The sequence below is a fragment of the Scyliorhinus torazame genome, chromosome 16 (assembly GCF_047496885.1).
Source record: "Scyliorhinus torazame isolate Kashiwa2021f chromosome 16, sScyTor2.1, whole genome shotgun sequence".
Taxonomy (NCBI): domain Eukaryota; kingdom Metazoa; phylum Chordata; class Chondrichthyes; order Carcharhiniformes; family Scyliorhinidae; genus Scyliorhinus; species Scyliorhinus torazame.
Window position 1 is genome coordinate 12,248,607 of NC_092722.1, and position 23,132 is coordinate 12,271,738.

A 23,132-nucleotide genomic window follows, 5' to 3' on the forward strand; every position below is an offset into this window, starting at 1 on the left:
GCCTCACTACTCCTGTATTCCTGTACGGGAGCAGGAATGGACTCAAATGTTTAGACAACGAACCTTTTTCTTTAGTTACCTTCAAAAAGTGTTTCATCGTCTGTACAAAACGTTCTGCCAGCCCATCTGTGGCAGGGTAATGAGGAGTGGGCCGGATGTGTTGAATTCCGTTCCCCTTCAAGTAGTTCATCAACTCCTGAGATGTTAACTGCGGCCCGTTATCGCTCACCAGTTGTTCAGGCGAACCAAATCTGCTGAAGATTTCACTCAATCTCTCAATTGTTTTCTCCAATGATGTTGAATTCATGATGGAAACTTCAGGCCATTTCGAGCGAGCACCGACTAGAATGAGAAACATGCGCCCTTCAAAGGTCTGCCGTAAGCAACATGTACCCATTGCCAGGCCTCTTTTGGCCATGTCCACGAGAGCAACGGGGCTAATGGCAGCAGGTTCCGCAATTTTGCACAAGACAAACACATTCCCTCCTTCTCCTCGATTTCGGCATAGAGCCCCGGCCAGCAAAAAATAGCTCCTGGTTCTCTCCTTCATCCTCGCAATACCACAGTGGCCTTTGTGTAATTGGTTCAATACACATTTTCCTAATAATGGCGAAATGATGACTCTCATTCCCCAGACGAGACAACCTGCCCGTACGGATAACTCAAGTCTTTGGGGGGAATGTGGCTTTAACTCAGGGTTTGCTCCTTAAGTTTTACCTCGACGCACTTTGTCCATAACCTCTGACAGTATTGGGTCACTTCTGGTTTGCCTCTTCACCTATTCTGCGGTTTGAGGAGGGTTATCTACTTTCCCGAAGTAGAAAATATTTCCACAAGAATTGCTTATCGACAAATTATTTGTTAAGGGTAGTCGCTAGAGTCCATCTGCGTTCCCATGAAGGTTAGACTGACAAAGCTTGCTCGTGTACGTGTGTGCTGACAAGAGGAATCCTCTGCTTTCTGCTCAGTGCCAGTAATGGAATCCCGGTAGGAGGTCCAGAATTCATTGTTAGTGGACGATGGTTCGTCAATAAAGTGAATTTCCTCCTGTACAGGAATTGGTAGAACCATTATATTCCATAAATGATACCTTGGGTTTCCTTCTCTATCTGCGCATAATTGCTTTTGGCCTTATTCAATTATCTTGATGAAAAGGCCGTCGTCTTCTCTTCACTTGTGGGCATTGTGGGGAAACCACCACCCCAAACCAATAAGGTGAAGCGTCACATGCCAACTGCAGGGGTAAATTCGGATCAAAATGGGTCAGTCATTCTGACTTGAGTAGCACCTCTTTGGATTGCACGAATGCTCTCTCACATTGATCCCCTCATTTCCACTTTTTATTTTGACACAGTAGATTGTGCAAGGGTTTTAGAATAGTCGCCAGATTTGGGACTTTAAACTAAAGATTGGGGGGGGGGGGGGGGGGGGAAGGGAAAGTCAGGGAACCAAGAGGTGAAGTAATCAGTGGGAAGCGTAGCTGCTTAGGAATACAAAAAAGCACGAAAAGACAAAACTCAGGAGAGGTTACGATAGTCCCCATCCCACAAAATATGACAGTGTATGGAAAGGCTCAGTAAACCAAGGTCCACCACACTAAGAAAACAAAAAGGGACGGTCAATAGAGAATTAAAGGTGCTATATTTAAATGCGCGCAGTGTACGGAACAAGGTAGATGAGCTTGTGGCCCAGATTGTGACTGGCAGGTATGATGTGGTAGGCATCACAGAGACATGGTTGCAGGGGGTTCAGGACTGGCATTTAAACATCCAGGGATTCACAACCTATCGAAAAGACAGGGAGGTGGGCAGAGGGGGTGGGGTTGCCTTGTTAATTAGGAATGAAATTAAATCAATAGCACTAAATGACATAGGGTCAGATGATGTGGAGTCTGTGTGGGTAGAGTTGAGGAACCACAAAGGCAAAAAAACCATAATGGGAGTTATGTACAGGCCTCCTAACAGTGGTCAGGACCGGGGGCACAAAATGCAACACGAAATAGAAAGTGCATGTCAGAAAGGCAAGGTCACAGTGATCATGGGAGACTTCAATATGCAGGTGGACTGGGTAAATAATGCTGCCAGTGGACCCAAGGAAAGGGAATTCATTGAATGTTTACAGGAGGGCTTTTTGGAACAGCTTGTGATGGAGCCCACGAGGGAACAGGCCATTCTCGACTTAGTGTTATGTAATGAGCCAGACTTCATTAAAGATCTTAAAGTAAGGGAGCACTTAGGAGGCAGTGATCATAATATGGTAGAATTCAATCTCCAATTTGAAAGAAAGAAGGTAGAATCAGATGTAAAGGTGTTACAGGTAAATAAAGATAACTACAGGGGCATGAGGGAGGAACTGACGAAAATTGACTGGGAGCAGAGCCTAGTGGGAAAGACAGTAGAACAGCAATGGCAGGAGTTTCTGGGAGTAATTGAGGACACAGTGCAGAGGTTCATCCCAAAGAAAAGAAAGGTTATCAGAGGGGGGGATTAGGCAGCCATGGCTGACAAAGGAAGTTAGGGAATGCATCAAAGCAAAAGAGAAAGCCTATAATGTGGCAAAGAGTAGTGGGAAGTCAGAAGATTGGGAAGGCTACAAAAACAAACAGAGGATAACAAAGAGAGAAATAAGGAAAGAGAGGATCAAATATGAAGGTAGGCTAGCCAGTAACATTAGGAATGATAGTAAAAGTTTCTTTAAATACATTAAAAACAAACGGGAGGCAAAAGTTGACATTGGGCCGCTCCAAAATGACGCTCGTAATTTTGTGATGGGAGACAAGGAAATAGCTGAGGAACTAAATAAGTACTTTGCGTCAGTCTTCACAGTAGAAGACATGAGTAATATCCCAACAATTCAGGAGAGTCAGGGGGCAGAGTTGAATATGGTAGCCATCACAAAGGAGAAAGTGCTAGAGAAACTAAGAGGTCTAAAAATTGATAAATCTCCGGGCCCAGATGGACTACATCCTAGAGTTCTAAAGGAGATAGCTGAAGAAATAGTGGAGGCGTTAGTTATGATCTTTCAAAAGTCACTGGAGTCCGGGAAAGTCCCAGAGGATTGGAAAATCGCTGTTGTAACCCCCCTGTTCAAGAAGGGAACAAGGAAAGAGATGGAAAATTATAGGCCAATTAGCCTAAGCTCGGTTGTTGGCAAGATTCTAGAATCCATTGTTAAGGATGAGATTTCTAAATTCTTGGAAGTGCAGGGTCAGATTAGGACAAGTCAGCATGGATTTAGTAAGGGGAGGTCGTGCCTGACAAACCTGTTAGAGTTCTTTGAAGAGATAACAAATAGGTTAGACCAAGGAGAGCCAATGGATGTTATCTATCTTGACTTCCAAAAGGCCTTTGATAAGGTGTCTCACGGGAGACTGCTGCGTAAAATAAGGGCCCATGGTACTAACATGGATTGACGATTGGCTGTCAGGCAGAAGGCAGAGAGTTGGGATAAAAGGTTATTTTTCGGAATGGCAACCGGTGACGAGTGGTGTCCCGCAGGGTTCAGTGTTGGGGCCACAGCTGTTCTCTTTATATATTAACGATCTAGATGACAGGACTGGGGGCATTCTGGCTAAGTTTGCCGATGATACAAAGATAGGTGGAGGGGCAGGTAGTATGGAGGAGGTGGGGAGGCTGCAGAAAGATTTTGACAGTTTAGGAGAGTGGTCCAAGAAATGGCTGATGAAATTCAACGTGGGCAAGTGCGAGGTCTTGCACTTTGGAAAAAAGAATAGAGGCATGGACTATTTTCTAAACGGTGACAAAATTCATAATGCTGAAGTGCAAAGGGACTTGGGAGTCCTAGTCCAGGATTCTCTAAAGGTAAACTTGCAGGTTGAGTCCGTAATTAAGAAAGCAAATGCAATGTTGTCATTCATCTCGAGAGGCTTGGAATATAAAAGCAGGGATGTACTTCTGAAGCTTTATAAAGCATTAGTTAGGCCCCATTGAGAATGCTGTGAGCAATTTTGGGCCCCACACCTCAGGAAGGACATACTGGCACTGGAGCGGGTCCACAGATGATCCCAGGAACGGTAGGCCTAACATACGATGAACGTCTGAGGATCCTGGGATTACATTCATTGGAGTTTAGGAGGTTGAGGGGAGATCTAATAGAAACTTACAAGATAATGAATGGCTTAGATAGGGTGGATGTAGGGAAGTTGTTTCCATTAGCAGGGGAGACTAGGACCCGGGGGCACAGCCTTAGAATAAAAGGGAGTCACTTTAGAACAGAGATGAGGAGAAATTTCTTCAGCCAGAGAGTGGTGGGTCTGTGGAATTCATTGCCACAGAGGGCGATGGAGGCCGGGACGTTGAGTGTCTTTAAGACAGAAGTTGATAAATTCTTGATTTCTCGAGGAATTAAGGGCTATGGAGAGAGAGCGGGTAAATGGAGTTGAAATCAGCCATGATTGAATGGCGGAGTGGACTCGATGGGCCGAATGGCCTTACTTCCGCTCCTATGGTCTTATGGTCTTAGGGACACACCTTATGTAGTAATTTTGTAATCCGAAGGAAGATTGAAGTTGGTAACAATGAGAGAGGTGTGGGTTTCTCTGTAATGGTTTTGACTTTCGAAGGCCACTTGTGCAGCCTCTTGCCGTTGATGGCATGACCCAGATATTCAGTTGAAGATGGGAAAAATTCACATGCATCTTTTCGGAGTCTTAATCCATTATCTTCTAATCACTGGAGTGTGGTATCTAGGTTGCAAAGGTGTTGTTCCTCATTTTTCCCAGTAACCAAGATGTCATCCAGGTAACACTCTGCCCAATTAAGACTCTGCCTAATCCACTTAAGAATTGGTCCATAGCTCGTTGGAACAATGCTGGCGCTGACGTAATGCCAAATAGCATTCCTTTGTATTGGAATAACCCTTTTGTGTCACAATTGTCTAGAACTGTTGTGAATCCTGGTCCACGTTCATTTGAAGATATGCTTGACTGAGGTTGATTTTATTGAAGTGCTGGCCTCCAGCCAACCCAGTGATAGGTCATCAATCAGGGATAGAGGTCACTGCTTTGCACACAGAATAGGATTAATAGTGAATTAAAAATCGCCAAAATTGCGTACAGGCCCATCTTTTTTCATCGTGATTATGATCAGCGTAGCCCAATCAATCACATTAATGGGTTCAAGGACGTGCGTTCTGACCAGCCGTTCGAATTCTACCGCTACCTTCTGAATAGCCAATCGAATTCTGCCTCTACCTTTGGTCTGATTGTACACAGCACTGCTGTCTGTCCATTTATTGGCACGGTTACATTGGTGCGGCCCCTCAACTGAACCACGTCTCCATAGAACATACAGTGCAGAAGGAGGCCATTCGGCCCATCGAGTCTGCACCGACCCACTTAAGCCCTCACTTCCACCCTATCCCCGTAACCCAATAACCCCTCCTAACCTTTTTTGGTCACTAAGGGCACTTTATCACGGCCAATCCACCTAACCTGCACATCTTTGGACTGTGGGAGGAAACCAGAGCACCCGGAGGAAACCCACGCAGACACGGGGAGAACGTGCAGACTCCGCACAGACAGTGACCCAGCGGGGAATCAAACCTGGGACCCTGGCGTTGTGAAGCCACAGTGCTAATCACTTGTGCGACCGTGCTGCCCATATGTATGTTTCCAGTGTATGATTTTAGCATGATGTTTGAGGATTGCAGAGCACGGAGCTTTCCTTGATAAACTGTCTCTGGCACCAATGACACAGCTGCCCCAGTGCCCACCTCCATCTTCACCAGCTGATTATTCAGTAATGGAGTTCCCCAATATAGATTTTTTGCACCAGCAATAGACAGCACATGGACACCATTTTCTTGATGCAGCTTGCCATTTATTTTATTCAGCCCTTGCTCCCTGCAACCTTTGCCTGGAGCTCATTATTCCAACTAGTGCATGCAATGTGGCCCTTCCTGCCACAATGTATGATGTCTTTGCACCAACAATCTGCTTCTAAGTGCTGGATTCGCACACATATGGCACGTGAGAGTCTTGTGTGTTTGCTTTCGGGTTTTAGCCAACAAACATGAATTCTTGTGTTTGAACTCATCTGCGGAGCTTCTTTGGCTGCTAATTCCATGGACACAACAACTTCCAAAGCTTTGTCAAATTGCTTTAGGTTAGCAAACGCTTTTAAATAGCTGCGCTGCTAAACCGCAGACTAATCTATCTCTGAGGGTTTCATTTAACACATCTCCGAATTTGCAGTGTTCAGCCAGTCTTTTCAGAGTAGCTACAAACTGTGGAATCAATTCACCTTATTCTTTGTTGCGCTTATGAAACCTAAACCTTTCTGTGATTACGAAGGTTCTGGTGACTAGTGGCCCTGCAAAAGTTCCACTATTTCTTTGTCTGCTTTTGTGCCTGGCTTTTCCAGCTATACCGGACTCATCAGGTTAAATGTTTCTCCCCATTGTGCTCAGCAATGTTGAGACTTTTACATCTACTGCTATCTTGTTAGCTTGAGTAAATAGTCCTGTATATATGAGCTCCATCGCTCCGGATTTCTCATCAAACAGTCACACGGCATCAGGAACCCCCCGTCATTTTTCTCGATGGAAGGATCTGCATGTGCACAATGTGCCACAAATGTTTTAGCACTACCTTGCTTCCTTTCTTCCCAAAACAAGGCACAACCCAAGCACAGACTGTTGTTCTGTGTTTTCCAACACCCCCAGCTCCAAATTTGTTGCTGCAGGACACTTGCTATTCACGGCTTCCAGACTACCAGCCACTGGGTTCATGCAAGCCCGGCGAAAATTCAGAACATTACTCAAATTGGCCAGATATCATTGCAGGCCCAGTACCAACTACAGTGTGGAGCTGATAAGATTTTGCGGAAATGTAAAGCACACAAAGATTTTTGGAAGGTTGATATTGACCATATAAGCTTGCGTGCAAGGGCGATATTTGATCACATTTGGTGCTATCTCTGAGAAGTAATTTTGACTTTGCGAAAATGTTGCCAAACTAGGAACAACAGTTGGCTTGGCGGAACGCACAGCAGGCAATCTTATCAGCGTAGTTGCAACACGGTAGCACCGTGGCTAGCACTGTTGCTTCACAGCTCCAGAGTCCCAGATTCGATTCCCGGCTTGAGTCACTGTCTGTGTAGAGTTCTCCCCGTGTCTGCATGGGTTTCCTCCGGGTGCTCCGGTTTCCTCCCACAAGTACCGAAATACGTGCTGTTAGATAATTTGGACATTCTGAATTCTCCCTCTGTGTACCCGAACAGGCGCTGGAATATGGCGACGAGGGGGTTTTCACAGTAACTTCATTGCAGTGTTAATGTAAGCCGACTTGTGACACTAATAAAGATTATTATTATACCCATAATTAGGCAAGGAGGGGTGGGGGACAGTTAGAATGTGGAACTCCAAATTATGGAGCACTGTGGTGGGGGTGAATAGCACAGAGGCATCACAGGGGAAGCAGTTAAACACATGGGAGGAAAAAGGAACAGATGGCGGTGATTGGGCGAGATAAAGTACGTAGGAGGAGGCAGTGCAGACCAGTTGGGCCGAATGGACTGTTTCTACGTTACTCAATTCTTCACAAACATAGCCATGTAAAAGTACCATTTACTGGCTTAGCCCGGACAATGAAGCCCAATTAAATAGGCTGCTGCTTTGAGGCTAAAACTGCTTTTGAAAGGACCAAGAATTGTTGTCCAAACTCCTTAATAGTTTCTCCCTACATCCTGCAGGCCACACCCATTCAGCCAACATTAGTGCGATACTGAGGCAGTTAAACAATGCAGCCACACACTACTGCCTTGGGAGATTGTTCAGTCAACATCTCAAAAAGACGGCTTACGCATTGCTGCCTTGCTGTGTGTAGATGGAAAATTATAGTTCCAAGTCCATTTTGACTACCTTAAAAAATGGTCAATCGCTTTCAGCACAAGGTGTGTTTGTTGCAGTGGAACATTGACCCACAAAGATGCAACCCGATCGCCCAACGTCACCATGAGCCTGAAAACCAGATGTCGATACTGTGAAGTTTTTGTCCCAACTGCAGCTTAACAATCATTCTTTTAACTTGGTCACGATGATATAAAGACTGGGGTTTTCCCATTACCCCCCTCACCAACACACAAAGCAAGCTGATGGAACTCTGCGAGCTATCAGAGCAGAACGGAAAAATTCCAAGCCAAGTCTACATTTGCGACTTCAGACTGAATCGATGCAAACACTGTGGAACCCGATTCAATGGTCTCCAAAGGTGCAAAAAGGCTGGGGAGAAGCCAGAACACATTAAACAACCAAACAATCACACAGGGCAATTTCTCCAGTTACATATATGGTCAGAAACTCCGTCTCAATCAGTTGGAACCTTTATAGAGAGGCGAAGAGAGAGAGATGGAGAGAGAGAGAGAGAGAGACGGAGAGAGAGAGAGAGACGGAGAGAGAGAGAGAGACGGAGAGAGAGAGAGACGGAGAGAGAGAGAGAGAGACGGAGAGAGAGAGAGACGGAGAGAGAGAGATGGAGAGAGAGAGAGACGGAGAGAGAGAGAGACGGAGAGAGAGAGAGACGGAGAGAGAGAGAGACGGAGAGAGAGAGAGACGGAGAGAGAGAGACGGAGAGAGAGAGACGGAGAGAGAGAGACGGAGAGAGAGAGACGGAGAGAGAGAGACGGAGAGAAAGAGACGGAGAGAAAGAGACGGAGAGACAGAGACGGAGAGACAGAGACGGAGAGACAGAGACGGAGAGAGAGAGACAGAGAGAGACAGAGACGGAGAGAGAGAGACGGAGAGAGACGGAGAGGGAGCGAGAGAGAGAGACGGAGAGAGAGAGACGGAGAGAGAGAGTCGGAGAGAGACGGAGAGAGAGAGACGGAGAGAGAGACTGAGAGAGAGAGCGAGAGAGAGAGAGCGAGAGAGAGAGAGAGAGCGAGAGAGAGAAAGAGAGAGCGAGAGCGAGAGCGAGAGCGAGATGGAGAGAGAGAGAGAGGCGGAAGAAGAGAGAGACGGAAGGAGAGACGGAAGGAGAGAGAGCGAGAGAGGGTAAATTCCAAAATCTTACCAACGACCGAAGTCAGGCTAACCAACCGATAATTCCCCGTCTTCTGTCTGTCTCCCTTCTTAAACCGGGGTGTTATATTAGTCATTTTCCACTACCCTGTAACTCTCCTTGACTCCACCGATTCCGGAAAGATCACCCCCAATGCCTCCACAATCTCCTCGGCTATCTCCTTTAGAACCTGGGATGTAGTCCATCAGTCCGGATGATTTATCCTCCTTCAGACATTTCAGCTTCCCCAGCACCTCCTTAGTGATGACCACTATACTCACCTTTGCCCCCGACTCAAAGTTCTCGTATGCCACTGGTATCTTCCACCATGAAGACAGTTGCAAAGTACCTATTCAGTTCCTCTGTCATTCTTTGTTCCCTATTACTTCTTCTCCAGCCTAATTTTCCAGTGGTCCAATGTCTATTTGTGCCTCTCATAACTTTTATATTTAGAAAATAACTTTTTTTTTTACATTACTAGCTAGATTACACTCATATTCATCTTCTTCCCCTCATTGCTTTTTTAGTTGTCCTCTGCTTGCTTTTAAATGTTTCCCAATCCTCTGGCTTCCCACTAATTCTCGCCACTTTGTATGCTTTATACTTTTCCTTTGATGCTGTCCCTGCCTTCCCTCGTCAGCCATGGTGACCTCCTCCTTGGGATGAATCTCTGCTGCGCCTCCCAAATAACCCCCAAAAACTCCTGCCATTGCCGTTCCACCGTTTTCCCTGCTAGACTCCCCTCCCAATCAACTCTGGCCAGTTCCTCCCTCATGTCTTCGTAGTTACCTTTATTCAATTGTAACAGTTACATCCAATTCCAGCTTCTCCCCCACAAACTGTAGGGTGAGTTCTAGCATATTGTGGTCACTGTCCTCTAAGTGTTCCCCCACCTTAAGTCCCCTAATCAAGTCTGCCTCATTACACATCACCAAATCCAGAATTGCCTGTTCCCTAGTGGGCTCTACCACAAGCTGCTCCTAAAAACCACATCGCAGACATTCCACTTTTCTTGGGATCTACTACCAACCTGATTTTCCCAGTCCACCTGTGTATTGATTATTGTAATATTGCCTTTCTTTTATGCCTTTTCTATCTCCTGATTTGGGCGACACGGTAGCACGATGGTTAGCATTGCTGCTTCACAACGCCAGGGTCCCAGGTTCGATCCCCGGCTTGGGTCACTGTCTGTGCGGAGTCTGCACGTTCTCCCCCTGTCTGCGTGGGTTTCCTCCGGGTGCTCCGGTTTCCACCCACAAAGTCCCGAAAGACGTGCTTGTTAGGTGAATTGGACATTCTGAATTCTCCCTTCGGTGTACCCGAACAGGCGCCGGAGTGTGGCAACTAGGGGCTTTTCACAGTAACTTCGTTGCAATGTTAACGTAAGCCTACTTGTGACAATAATAAAGATTATTTATTTTGTGCCCCACATCCTGACTACTGTTTGGGGATTTGTACAGAACGTCCTCAGGTTATTTTTCCTTTGCGATTCCTCAACTCTACCCACACAGATTCTTACACCTTCTGACCCTATAATCGCTTTTTGCTATAGGTGTAATTTCATTTCTTATTAACAAGGCAACCCCGCCCCCTCTGCCCATCCTTTCGATAGGACACATATCCTTGGATATTTAGGTCCCGGGCTTGATCCCCTTGCAGCCAAGTCTCTGTGACGCCCACACATCGTACATGGCAATGTTAGTGTGTGCTGCAAGTTTCATAGAATTTACAGTGCAGGAGGCCATTCGGCCCATCGAGTCTGCACCGGCTCTTGGAAAGAGCATCCTACCCAAGGCCAACACGTCCACCCTATCCCCATAACCCAGTAACCCCACCCAACACCAAGGGCAATTTTGGACACTAAGGGCAATTTATCATGGCCAATCCACCTAACCTGCACATCTTTGGACTGTGGGAGGAAACCGGAGCACCCGGAGGAAACCCACGCACACACGGGGAGGATGTGCAGACTCCGCACAGACAGTGAGCCAAGCCGGAATCGAACCTGGGACCCTGGAGCTGTGAAGCAATTGTGCTAACCACCATGCTACCGTGCTGGCCTCGTTGATTTACGTCGTTTTGTATACTGCGCACATTGAGGAACAACACCTCAATCCCGCATTGTCCATCCCCCTTCTCATAGTTGTCCCCTTATCTGCTGTGCCTGAAGTTAGATTCTTGCCGCTCTGCATACTCTCCGTTCTATTACTTGCTCTGGAAACTTTACTACCCTCTCCTGAGCTCTCCCCCCCCCCCATAACTAGTTTAAAGTCCTCATCACTAACCTGCACTCCTATCTTCTCCTTTAACGTTGACTTTCAAATTTTCCATACAACTGAACACCCACCCCCACTATCACAGCTACCAATGCCCTCATTTCTGGTTAGCTGCAAGTTACTTTCTCAGCATCATTGTCACTCGACCCCTCCTGTGCCAGCCCATTAACGTTGGTGAACGTGTAAGCACTTCAACACGAATGCTTTTAATTAGTTGCAGTTTAACCACCCGCTGAAGGTTGGTGTAGAATCTAGATAAGTCTTCAAACTGTTGCAAAGTGCCCACCGCACTGCGCAGTGCATTACTCAATGAATAATACCGGCTGGTCAAACTGGATTTACACTGGGGAACAAGCAGAACAGAGAGAGAGAGAGAAAGACAAAAGCACATTGGAGGGCACACTGTGAAACCTGCACCCAAGGTTAAACCCTTACAACCATTAGCATCCAACCAGGGGGAGATCCCTGCAATTTAAAGCAAAACAGATGATTCGAAAGAAGTAGGTGGTTTCACAAGGGGAAGTTACCAGGGTCCTCCCTAAGCAAATGAGGCAAGTGGGTAGAACATCCTGTTTGAAATGCAACCCCCATCATGCCACCATCCTGTTTGAAATCAAAATACTACCCACGCTTTCAGATTACCTCAGGGGCCTTTTCCCAACAGCTCCGCAGTTGCTAAAAGGTTGTCAGTGTGCTGGATTCTCACAAGACAGCTACTATTCCAGGGCGTATGGGAGGTGATGGCCATCTGCCAACACCAACAAAGAACAACCTCGGGGGGGGGGGGGGATGTGGTGTGGCTGCGGTCTGGCCCTGACGGGGCTCACGCTCGCCACTTGGGTTGTTCCTTTTTTTTTTTTTTTAAATAAATTTCGCTCAGTTTTTGTGCTCACTAACTAACGCGCTGGAGAACCAGCTTTGTTCAGCTGCGTTCGACAGATCCTTGGGACCGCAGCCTGTGAGGTTGGATTCTAAACAGCGGAATCAGAGTGACTGTGGAGATTCCTCTGTGACTCTGCGGAATATTGTTGCTGGCCTCCGTCAATTTATTGGTCAAGGATTCAGGGAGTCTGACTGGCTGACGGGGTGTGGGCGCTCCCCTGCACAGGGAATTGCAACGGGCAGCCGGAGATATTTGGAAGAGACTGGGTGGGGCGGAGTTGGAAAGGGGAAAGTTTCAATCCATATAGGGGAGGGGGGAAAAAAAGAGAGAATGAAAGAGAGATAGAGAATAGGAGAGAGGGAGAGAATGAGAGCGGCGAGAATGAGAGAGGGAGAGAGAATGAGAGAGGGGGAAAAAATGAGAGGGAGAGAATGGGGGAAGAGAGAGAATGAGAGAAAGAGAGAGAGAGAGAGAGGGGTGAAATGAGAGGAGGAGAGAATGGGAAAGAGAGAATGAGCGAAAGAGAGAGAGAGAGAGAAAGAAAGGGACTAAGAATCAAGAGTATGAAGAGTGCGTGGTAAGCATATGTGAAGACAGAGAGCACAGGACTCTTTGTGCTTTCCAAAGGACAGTGCAGACTCGATGGGTCGAATGGTCTCCTTCTGCATTGTAAATTCTATGATTTGATGACTGAGTGAAGGAGGAGATAGGTAAACCTTGAGAGAGTACGGAGATACGAGACAGAGGGAGAAGGAAAGTGGAGCGAGAGAAACAGAGAGAAAAAAAATGTGGTGAGAGAAAGGAATGGCATAGAGTGGAGAGAGGCAGAGTGGAGTCCAGGGGAGGTGGGGCTCCACAGGGGAGTCTGGGGGGGGGTTTGCACAGGGGAGCCCGGGGGAGGTGAGGGTGCACAGAGGAGTCCAGGGTAGGGGGAGGCGGACAGAGAAAGAGGGAGAGTTTGACAGAGAGAGACAGACTTGAACGTAAAAGGGGATGTGACTAACTTCTTTCGGCCCAAGTTCCCCCAGAAGTACAAAGTCTCTAAACGTACAAGTTAAATCTGAAGATTAAAACCTCAGTGTTCAGCATGGCTTCTGCCTAAGGCAGAAGTTCACGGGAGGTCAGGATCGAAAACACCCTCCTGAATAAATTTTCTGCTCCCTCTCTCGTGACAAAGAGCAGTGCGTTAGATCCTGTTATTGCCAACACCCAGACTTAACCACCAATGCTGGGGAAACATTGTTTATCATTCACCACACTCCTGTCAACTTCCTCACCCTTTGATGCCATATCCAAAGATTGAACGGTTGACCAGAAATATAGGGGAGCCCCGATGGGAAAATGCTCTCCAACGGTCTGGATTAGAGGGCAGCCTCGTTTAACCGTAAAGCAGGTCGTGTCACCATTTGACCAACTGTGCAAAAAATATCAAGCAAGGCAGATTTGCATTTATTCAGAATCTTCATGATCATTTGATATCTCAAAGCATTTTACAGCCAATTCAGTACTCTTTGAAGTGTAGTCGCTGCTGGGAATACAGGAAGCATGGCAGCCAATTCATGCACAGCAAGCTCCCACATGCACCAACAGGCTAATCCGTTTTCTATTGTGATGCTGTTTGAGGGATGAATATTGGACACCGGCCTGCTCTTGGAATAGCACCATGGGGGTGTCCTCTCCCCCCCCCCCCCCCCCCCCCCCCCGGCCCCCCCCCCCCCCCCCCCCCCCCCCCCCCCCGGCCCGTCTCCCCCCCCCCCCCCCCCCCCCCCCCCCGGCCCGTCCCCCCCCCCCCCCCCGCCCGTCCCCCCCCCCCCCCGTCCCCCCCCCCCCCCCGTCCCCCCCCCCCCCCCCCCCGTCCCCCCCCCCCCGCCCGTCCCCCGTCTCCCCCCCCCCCCCCCCCCCCCGTCCCGTCCGTCCCCCCCCCCCCCCCGGAGACATCCGCACAGACATTGAGCCAAGCGGGAATCGAACCTGGGACCCTGCAGCTGTGAAGCAACTGTGCTAACCACTATGCTACCGCGCTGCCCTATAGTCACCAACAAATCCACTGAAGAATTCAGGAGAAGCTCGCTGCTCATGAGCGGGTTTAGAACATGGAACTCAAGAGGGAGGTGAGAAGCTTCCAAGAGTTTAAGGATAGACTGATGTGTGCGATGAGAGGAAGCGACAGACGGTCATGTTGACAGGCTTAGATTAAACAGAGTACGAGGAGGTCTGTGCGAGGCATAAACACCGGCAGAGACCATTTGGGCCGAATGACTTCTTTCTCACTGTACACTCTACGTGACTGTGTACCACACCTGTAACCTTTTCTCCAACACAGTGTGGCAAACTTGGAAACTGGCGTACAATTGCTGGCCTTGTACACTGTCCAGGAACTAAATTAGCTTGTGATTCAGCCAGAATGAGTGGAATTGGAGGGAAGTATTCCTGGCTATTTTGTGATTCCATCTTCCAGGGTGTTAACACGGTTTGTGCTCCGACAAGCAGGTGGACAGAGGGAGCATAAAAGTGTCATCTACCTCTGCGGTGAACTTCGCACATTACAACAATGGCGATTGTTCAAAAGTGCTTCACTGGCTGTGACATGCTTGGAGAGTCAGGAGAGCTGCTATTTAAACGGCCAGTTATTTCTCTGGACATCAGACACACTAATCAATTTTGTGAGCAGTTTTCTGATGTTTGTGATTGGGTCCAAGATGGTAGAATGTGACGAGTGGAGTGGCAGAACTGGTGGTGGTGCCTTCCAAAATATTTTGGTTTTGGATATTGCAGAGGTACATTTGCCACACACCTTGCCCGATGAGAGAGCTCCTCCCAGTCCATCCCCAAAGTCAGCTGCACAGCCAGAGTGTAACAATACAGACAAACTGCTGTTTGAAATGCATTGGAATAGAACTGGACTCCACACACTACTCCACAACAATAACTACAATTCCAAAACGTACTTCATTGATTACAAGGTACTCTGGGACCTCGATTTGTCCCAAAAGCAGACAGATCTTTCTTACTTTATTTTTTCCTTTATTAATTCCTTTCCGACTCCAATTTGAGTTAGAGGAACTCACGCACGAGCCAGGGAACAATGATTCATCCATCTTCTCCCCAGTGTATCTCCTGCAGCTTTGCAGGATTCACCAGGTCATCTCTACTTGACCTGCAATACCATCTTGACCTGGTCCACTGCAGTTTCCAATGCGCGCCGAGAGCACGGGCTCATGGGGAGATGGTGAATGACAGGGAACAAAAGAAGTGAGCACAGAGCGTAGAACTCTGAAAAGGTCTATGTGGGCTGTGCTGTCAGGTGACTTCATGAAATGATTGCTGGCCTGTTCTTCATTTGGTTTAGATTTGAACATGTGTGGTCACAGTTCTTTCTTGATGGTATACCTCACATCAGCAGCAGCAGAATTGTACTCAGCCACTGTTATAACCTGCCTGCTTACCATTGGCTGAGGAGTAATGACAATCCCACAATCCTGTGGGAGTATGAGCTTCCCCAATGAGGGGGGCGGAGAAACCATTAGTAAACTCCTAGTATAAATAAAGCTGGCCAGTTTGGAACCAGCAGGAAGGAGTGTGCAGCAAGGGAAGTTGCTGCCGCTGTTATATATATATATATATATATATATATATATATGTTATTACTTTGTATCCTTAAAACACGTGCTGGATTCTTCGTGGCCCTCACAAAAGCCACAATCTGCAACCTCATGGCCCAGCACATTCCCCACTCTCCCATTACCACTAAGCCAGCGGATGAATCCTGGTTCAATGAAGAGTGCAGGAGGGCGTGCCAGGTGCAGCACCAGGCATACCTCAAAATGTTTTGCCCTGGTGAAGCTACAACACAGGACGACATATTGCCAAGCAGCACGAGAAGCAAGTGACAGACAGAGCTAAGCAATCCCACAAGTTCTGCAGTCCTGCCACATCCAGTCGTGGACAGTGGTGGACAATTGAACACCTCACTGGAGGGGGAGGCTCCACAAATATCCCCATCCTCAATGATGGAGGAGCCCAGCGCAGTGCAAAAGACAAGGGCTGGTTTAGCACACTGGGCTAAATCGCTGGCTTTGAAAGCAGACCAGCAGCACGGTTCAATTCCCGTACCAGCCTCCCCAAACAGGCACCGGAATGTGGCGACTAGGGGCTTTTCACAGTAACTTCGTTTGAAGCCTACTTGTGACAATAAGTGATTTTCATTTCATTTTTTCATGAAGCGTTTGCACTAATCTTCAACCAGAAGTTGCGAGTGGATGATCCATCTCGATCTCCTCCAGAAGTCCTCAGCGTCGCAGATTTCAGTCTTCAGCCAATTCGATTCACTCCACGTGATATCAAGAAACAGCTGAAGGAATGGATACGGCAAAGGCGATGGGCCCGGATAATATTCCGGCAATAGTACTGCTCCAGAACTTACCGCACCCCTAGCCAAGCTATTCCAGTGCAGCTACAACACAAGCATCTACCTGGCAATGTGGAAAATTGCCCAGGTGTGTCCTGGACACATCTGACCCAGCTAATTACTGCCCTGTCAGCCTACTCTCCATCATCAGCAAAGTGATGGAAGGCATCATCAACAGTGCTATCAAGCGACACTTACTCAGCAATAACCTGCTGACAGACCCTCGGTTAGGATTCCGCTCGGATCACTCAGCTCCTGATCTCATTACAGTCTTGGCTCAAAGGTGGACAAAAGGGCTGAATGCCAGAGGTGAGGGGAGAGTGATTGACCTTGACATCAAGGCAGCATTTGACCCAGTATGGCATCAAGGAACCCGAGCAAAACTGGAGTCAGTGGGAATCAGGGGGAAATCTCTCCACTGGTTGGAGTCACACCTGACATAAAGGAAGATATTGTGGTTATTGGATGCCAGTCAACTCAGCTCCAGGATATCACTGCAGGATAGTGTCCTAAGGGTAGGGTTCTAGGCCCAACCGTCTTCAGCTGTTTCTTCAATAATCTTCCTTCCAACTCAAGGTGAGATGTGGGGATCTTCGCAGAAGACTGCACATTGTTCAGCACCATGCTGGACTCCTCCGACACTGAAGCTGTCCATGTCCAAATGCAACAAGACATGGACAATATCCAGGCTTGAGCTGACAAGTGGCAAATAACACTCGCGCCACACAAATGCCAGGCAATGACCATCTCCAAGAAGAGAGAATCCAACCATTGCCCCTTGACATTCAATGGCATTACCATCGCTGAGTCCCCCACAATCAACATCCTGGGGGCTATGACTGCTAACACCTAGAAGGACAAGGGCAGCAGACACATGGGAACACCACCATCTGGAGATTGCCCTCCAAGCCATTTGCCATCCTGACTTGGAAATATATCGTCCGTTCCTTCACTGTCGATGGGTCAACATCCTGGAACTCGCTCCCTAACAGCACTGTGGATGCACCTACCCCTCAGGGACTGAGCGGTTCAAGAAGACAGCTCACCACCTCCTTCACAAGGGCACTTAGGGACGGGCAACAAATGTTGCGTTGCGAAGCCAACATCCAGTAAAAATTAATTGAAAAAAAGCATTGCAACGTCAAGTCTGATGCTGAGACACATTAGGAGATATTAGCACAAGTGATGAAAAGCCTACCTCTGTCGCTAAGCTTTAAGGGATGACTTAGAGGACGGGAGGGAGGGAATAGTAGGAAGGAATCTTGGCGAGTTGCTGCTGTTCATCCCTTAGGTAGACCAAATAAAGCCACTCTGAGCCAATGAGGAAACGGGTGGGTTGTAATTCCCAACGATAAGGGTGCCAGTCAAGTGAACCACTACCTTGGAGGACGTTGCGTTTCGCGAGCCTCGCGTTGCTGCACCCAACCCGGCCGGCAGTCTGTGTTTCATCACAATTCTAATTTGACCTTTCAGGCGGTGGAGAAGCTTTGAGGGCGGCAGAGAGATGAGCCACCCGCCTCACCACAGTCACCCTCTGCCCCGCCACCGCGTCGACGTGGCCGCTGCACGCTCGATTCTGCTCCTGCCAGCTGCCGAGGGCGGGAAGGTCGGCGTCTGTGGCGACGGGGAGGTGGCTCGGGCCTCCTCTAGCTCGCCGGGGCGGCTGCCAGGCCAAACCTGGCTTTCATCCAGGTCCTGCTGAGGAATGGCCGAAGCTGATTCATGAGCAGAGGGGTTGCGACCGGAGCTGGACACTTGTGGAATCATTCGAGAAGATCCCCGTGTACAGCGGAGGGAAGGCCACTGACCAAGCAGTTGAAAGATTGCTGGGTTGAGGAATCCCTGCTGTCATTCAGAAACACTGCTACATTCGGAATAATAATTACCCACCCAGAAATGTCATAATATTAGCCAAGGAACAATCTCAAAGGACTACGATATGTACCTGGGCGTACAGTGACTCCTTGATCCTGCATTTGACCACAAGGCTCATGAAGACACTATTTCTGTCACGTTCCTCTGACAGAATCTCGGATCTCAAAAATAAACGGTTAGTGGCTGCTTAAATGATGAAATTGGTGTTTGTTTTTTTTAAACACAGATCTAAGCAAGTGCCCCCAAAGCACAGTGGTAAGAATGTAATTAAATAATCCTCAAAATCCTGAAAAGAAAAAGTGATTTTACAACAGAGAGGTTGTCACAGGCTGAGGCCCTCGGCAGCCATGCCATGTCTCATCCACTCAGTGCAGGAGTCGCTCTGATTTCAAAGTGCAATCCATTTTGATGTATTCCAGTCTTTGAGCACAGCTCCTTGTGCTGAACTGCGTTTATTTCAGATTTTTTGGATCATAAATTCCAATTCCCACAGTTCCCCAACGTTGACAGCTTGGGCATCAGCTGAAGCTGAACGCGGGAATCCGGGTCCAAGTGGCAAGCTCGAGGTGGGTTCTCAAAAGTAGGCACTGCCCTCTGGTGGCACTGCACCGCAATAACCCAGGTGCAGTCCCTTTACTGAAAACTTGGCTTGAAACTTTTACACTTTTAAAACAGCTGCATGACACTCCATTAAACACCATTTCCTGCCTGCTCCAAAATCATTGCATCCCAAACCCAGGCTCATTGAGCACCTAAGCTGGGCCCGTGTCACTCAGCCAAACACTGGTCAGTACTGAAACTCCCAGGGGGAAGGGGAGCAGATGGCCACACAGGGCCAGGGGAAAGTGAGAGCGCATGTGCGTGCAGGCAGAGGGAGGGAGAGCGCCTGCGTGGCCCAAGGAGGAGAGACAGAGCTCCTGCATATGAGCCAAGGGGAGAGAGTATGCGCACAAGGGCCACAAGACATAAGAGCAGAGGTAGGCCATCGAAGGAAGGTTGTGCTGGTCTTGGAAAGGATCCAGAGGAGGCTCACAAGAATGATCCCTGGAATGAAGAGCTAGACATATGAGGAGAGGCCGAGGACTCTGGGTCTGTACTCGTTGGAGTTTAGAAGGGTGAGGGCGGGGATCTTATTGAAACTTACAGAATACCACAAGGTTTGGATAGAGTGGACGTGAAGAGGATGCTTCCACTGGTAGGAGACTAGAACCCGAGGCCACAGCCTCAGACTGAAGGGACCACCTTTTAAAACAGCGGAGGGCAGCTCGGTGGCGCAGTGGTTAGCACTGCTGCCTCATGGCACCGAGTTCAATCCCAGCTTTGGGTCACTGTCCGTGTGGAGTTTGTACATTCTCCCCGTGTCGACCTGGGTCTCGCCCCCACAACCCAAAGATGTGCAGGGCAAGTGGATTGGTCACGCTAAATAGCCCCTTAATTGGAAAATAAAAAGAATTGGGTACTCTAAATTGATTTTTTTTAAATAACAAACAAAACAGAGAGGGGGAGGAATTTCTTCAGCCAGAGGGTGGTGAATCTGTGGAACCCTTTGCCACAGAATACTGTGGAGGCCAAATCACTGAGTGTCTTTAAGGCAGAGATAGATAGGTTCTTGATTGATAAGGGGATCAAGGGTTATGGGAGAAGGCAGGAGAATGGGGATGAGAAAATATCAGCCATGATCGAATGGCGGAGCAGGGCATCAAGCTGGCACAAGTGGTCAGCACTCATCCCCATTCTCCCGCCTTCTCCCATAACCCCTGATCCCCTTATTAATCAAACTAAATTTATACACAAAAAATAAAAATCAATGATTGAATGGCGGAGCAGACTCGATGGGCCGAGTGGCCTAATTCTGCTCCTGTGCCTTATGGTCTTATAAAAGGGATGTTGAGAATCAAAAGGAGTGACCAAAGGAGCCCCGGACATTTCAAAACATCAGCGAGACAAAAGCAACAGATGCAGGAGATGGAAATATTCTGAATCGGTGTTTCCTGCAGCGACTACAGGAGGGCCACCAACCGGGGGAGTTTTCACAACCAGGATCTTCTGCAGAATTCCTGGAGACTTGCATTAAAACAGCATCTTTGTAACGTGGTAAAACACCCCACGGTGTGTTTTCAGGGAAAAAATTGCATAAGGAGATATTGGGACGGATGGCTCATCAGCTTGGCCAAAGGTCTTCGGGAGTGTTTATATGGAGGGGAGCATGGTTTGGTGGGGCGGGAGCTGGTGGGGAGAGAGCAGGAATTCCAGAACTTCCGGCCCTTGACAGCTCATTCCCAGAGAAGTGAGAAAAGCTGTTGAGAATTGCAATTCCAGTTTCTGCAACGCTGCAAGAGGTTATCGCACCTGTTCCTCGATAACCACAACTGCTGGTCAGCCGTGTCGCAGTGTAAAATGGAGGGTGCACTCTCAGCGGCGCACTCAGTCCCTGCTCAGACGACCTGCGAGTTTAGTTTTCTCCTCTCTGCCAATATGGGGGATTTGGTTTTAACAGGACAGACATTAGGTCTGAAACATCTCAACAAAGAACGTGAGACTCCAAATTCCCCGCAACAGCGGCTAATGGTCTAGTGTTAGCCACACTTCTCAAAGCTGAAGCTAATTTACAAATGATCTTGTTGTCGCCTGCACGTATCGATTTAAAAAAAAAAAAAAAATTTTGAGTAACCAATTATTTTTTTCCAATTAAGGAGCAATTTAGCGTGGCCAATCCACCTACCCTGCACATCTTTGGGTTGTGGGGGTGAGACCCACGCAGACACGGGGAGAATGTGCCAACTCCACACGGACAGTGACCCAGAGCCGGGATTCAAACCCACGTCCTCAGCGCCGTAGGCAGCAGTGCTAACCACTGTGCTGCCCTCGCGTATCGGATTTTTAGAGTAGTTTACGCGGTGATGCAAATGTGAATCTAAAAAGGAATACTCAATGAACCACATTCCAGCACTCTACTTCAAATTCCATATTTTTGGAATGATAGTGCTGATGCAGTCCTCGATGCCTACTGCGGCCTTGGGGTTTGCAGCAGTGGTAGGGAATAGAAGTAGAAGTCGGCCGTTCCGCCCCTCGAACCTGCTTGGCCATTCAATTCGATGGTGGCTGAACTTGTACCTCAACACGTTTTCCCCACACTCCCCCCATATCTCTTGATATCTTTAATATCTAGAATGCCATCGTTCTTTGTCTTGAACTTACTCCATGACCTCTGGGGGAGGGAATTCCAAAGATTTCCCACCTTCTGAGAGAAGAGAATTTCTCTTCATCTCAGTCCTAAACTGCCCGAGACTGTCTCCGGGCCAAGCCAGGGCAAACGTCCGTCCTGTACCCACCCTGTCGAGCACTCTAAGAATTTGTAACTTTCAATTAGATCACTTCTCATCCTTCTAAACTCCTTAGAGAATACAGGCGCCATCCCCTTAATCTCTCCTCATCTGTCAATCCCGCTATCCCACAGATTAGTCTGGTGAACCCCTGTTTATAGCCAATATTTCCTTTCTTAGGTAAGGAGACCAACACACTAGGAGAACAATACTCCAGGCGTAGTCGCCCCAAGGCTCCACACAATTGCAGCAAGGCACCTTTACCACCGTACACAAATCTCTTGCCATAAAGGCTGACATTCCTTCAAACTTGCTTATGTACCTAATAAGGATCCTTCCTCACGTCTTCTACGATAGAGGGCATTCTATCCGGCTGCATCACAGCCTGGTATGGAAACTGCTCGGCCCAAGATCGCAAGAAACTGCAGAGTGTGGTGAACTCATCACACAAGCTTGCCATCCTCCCATTGATTTGGTCTACACCTCAGGAAGGCAGACAGCATTATCAGAGACCCCTCCCACCCAGGCATCGCCTTCTTCCAGACCCTTCCATCAGGCAGACGGTACAGAAGTCTGAAGACCCGCACATCCAGACATAGGAACAGCTTCTTCCCCACAGCTACTAGACTCCTCAACGACTCCCCCTCGGACTGATCTGTTCCCTGTACGAACATTATTCACGACGCCCTTTGCTGCTCTTGCTCATGTATTTGCTTTGTTTGGCCCCTTGTTCCGCACTGTAACCAATCACTATTTGTTGATGTACCATTTCTCAATGTACTCTGTCAATTATTCTTTTGTCTACTATGTACGTACTGTGTACGTTCCCTTGGCCGCAGAAAAATACTTTTCACTGCACATGTGACAATAAATCAAATCAAGCCTGTTCATTCCCTTATTTCCCCTTTCTTTATTTTTGCTGTTATCATTTTGATCTATGGATGCTTAATGGACATGTATCTTTAAGTCGAGCAGGGGGAGCGAGGAATTCAAAGGTTGCACAGAGAACACTGCTAGCTTTGAACAGCAGAACTCAGTCTTTTCTGCACCCGAGAGATCGATGGGACGCGCTTCGATTGGTCAGCTGGTGGCCAATGAATTGGTCGAAATGCCGTATTCTGCCCGGCAACAGGCGGTGATTTGGTCCTGCCTGAGTGGGATACTTTTCAGAGAGCCAGGAGAAGCAGTTGGGAGTCCGGAGCTCAGAGGAAGGCAGCTGCTTTCTCTCGCTCTCTCCCCCCTCGTGTCTTCTCCAGAAAAACTGCAGGGCGGTACGTAGAATCTGCATCAATCTACAGTGAAAACCTCAAACTGAAAACCTATACTGAACCAAGGTGTGCTAGAAACA

At 48.1% G+C, this 23,132-nt stretch overlaps 1 protein-coding gene across 1 annotated transcript in view; it reads right to left on the reverse strand.

Moving 5' to 3' along the window:
• Window positions 1-23,132, reverse strand: part of noc2l (NOC2-like nucleolar associated transcriptional repressor) — a 205,497-nt gene that overhangs the window by 127,049 nt on the left and 55,316 nt on the right. The window lies entirely within an intron of this gene.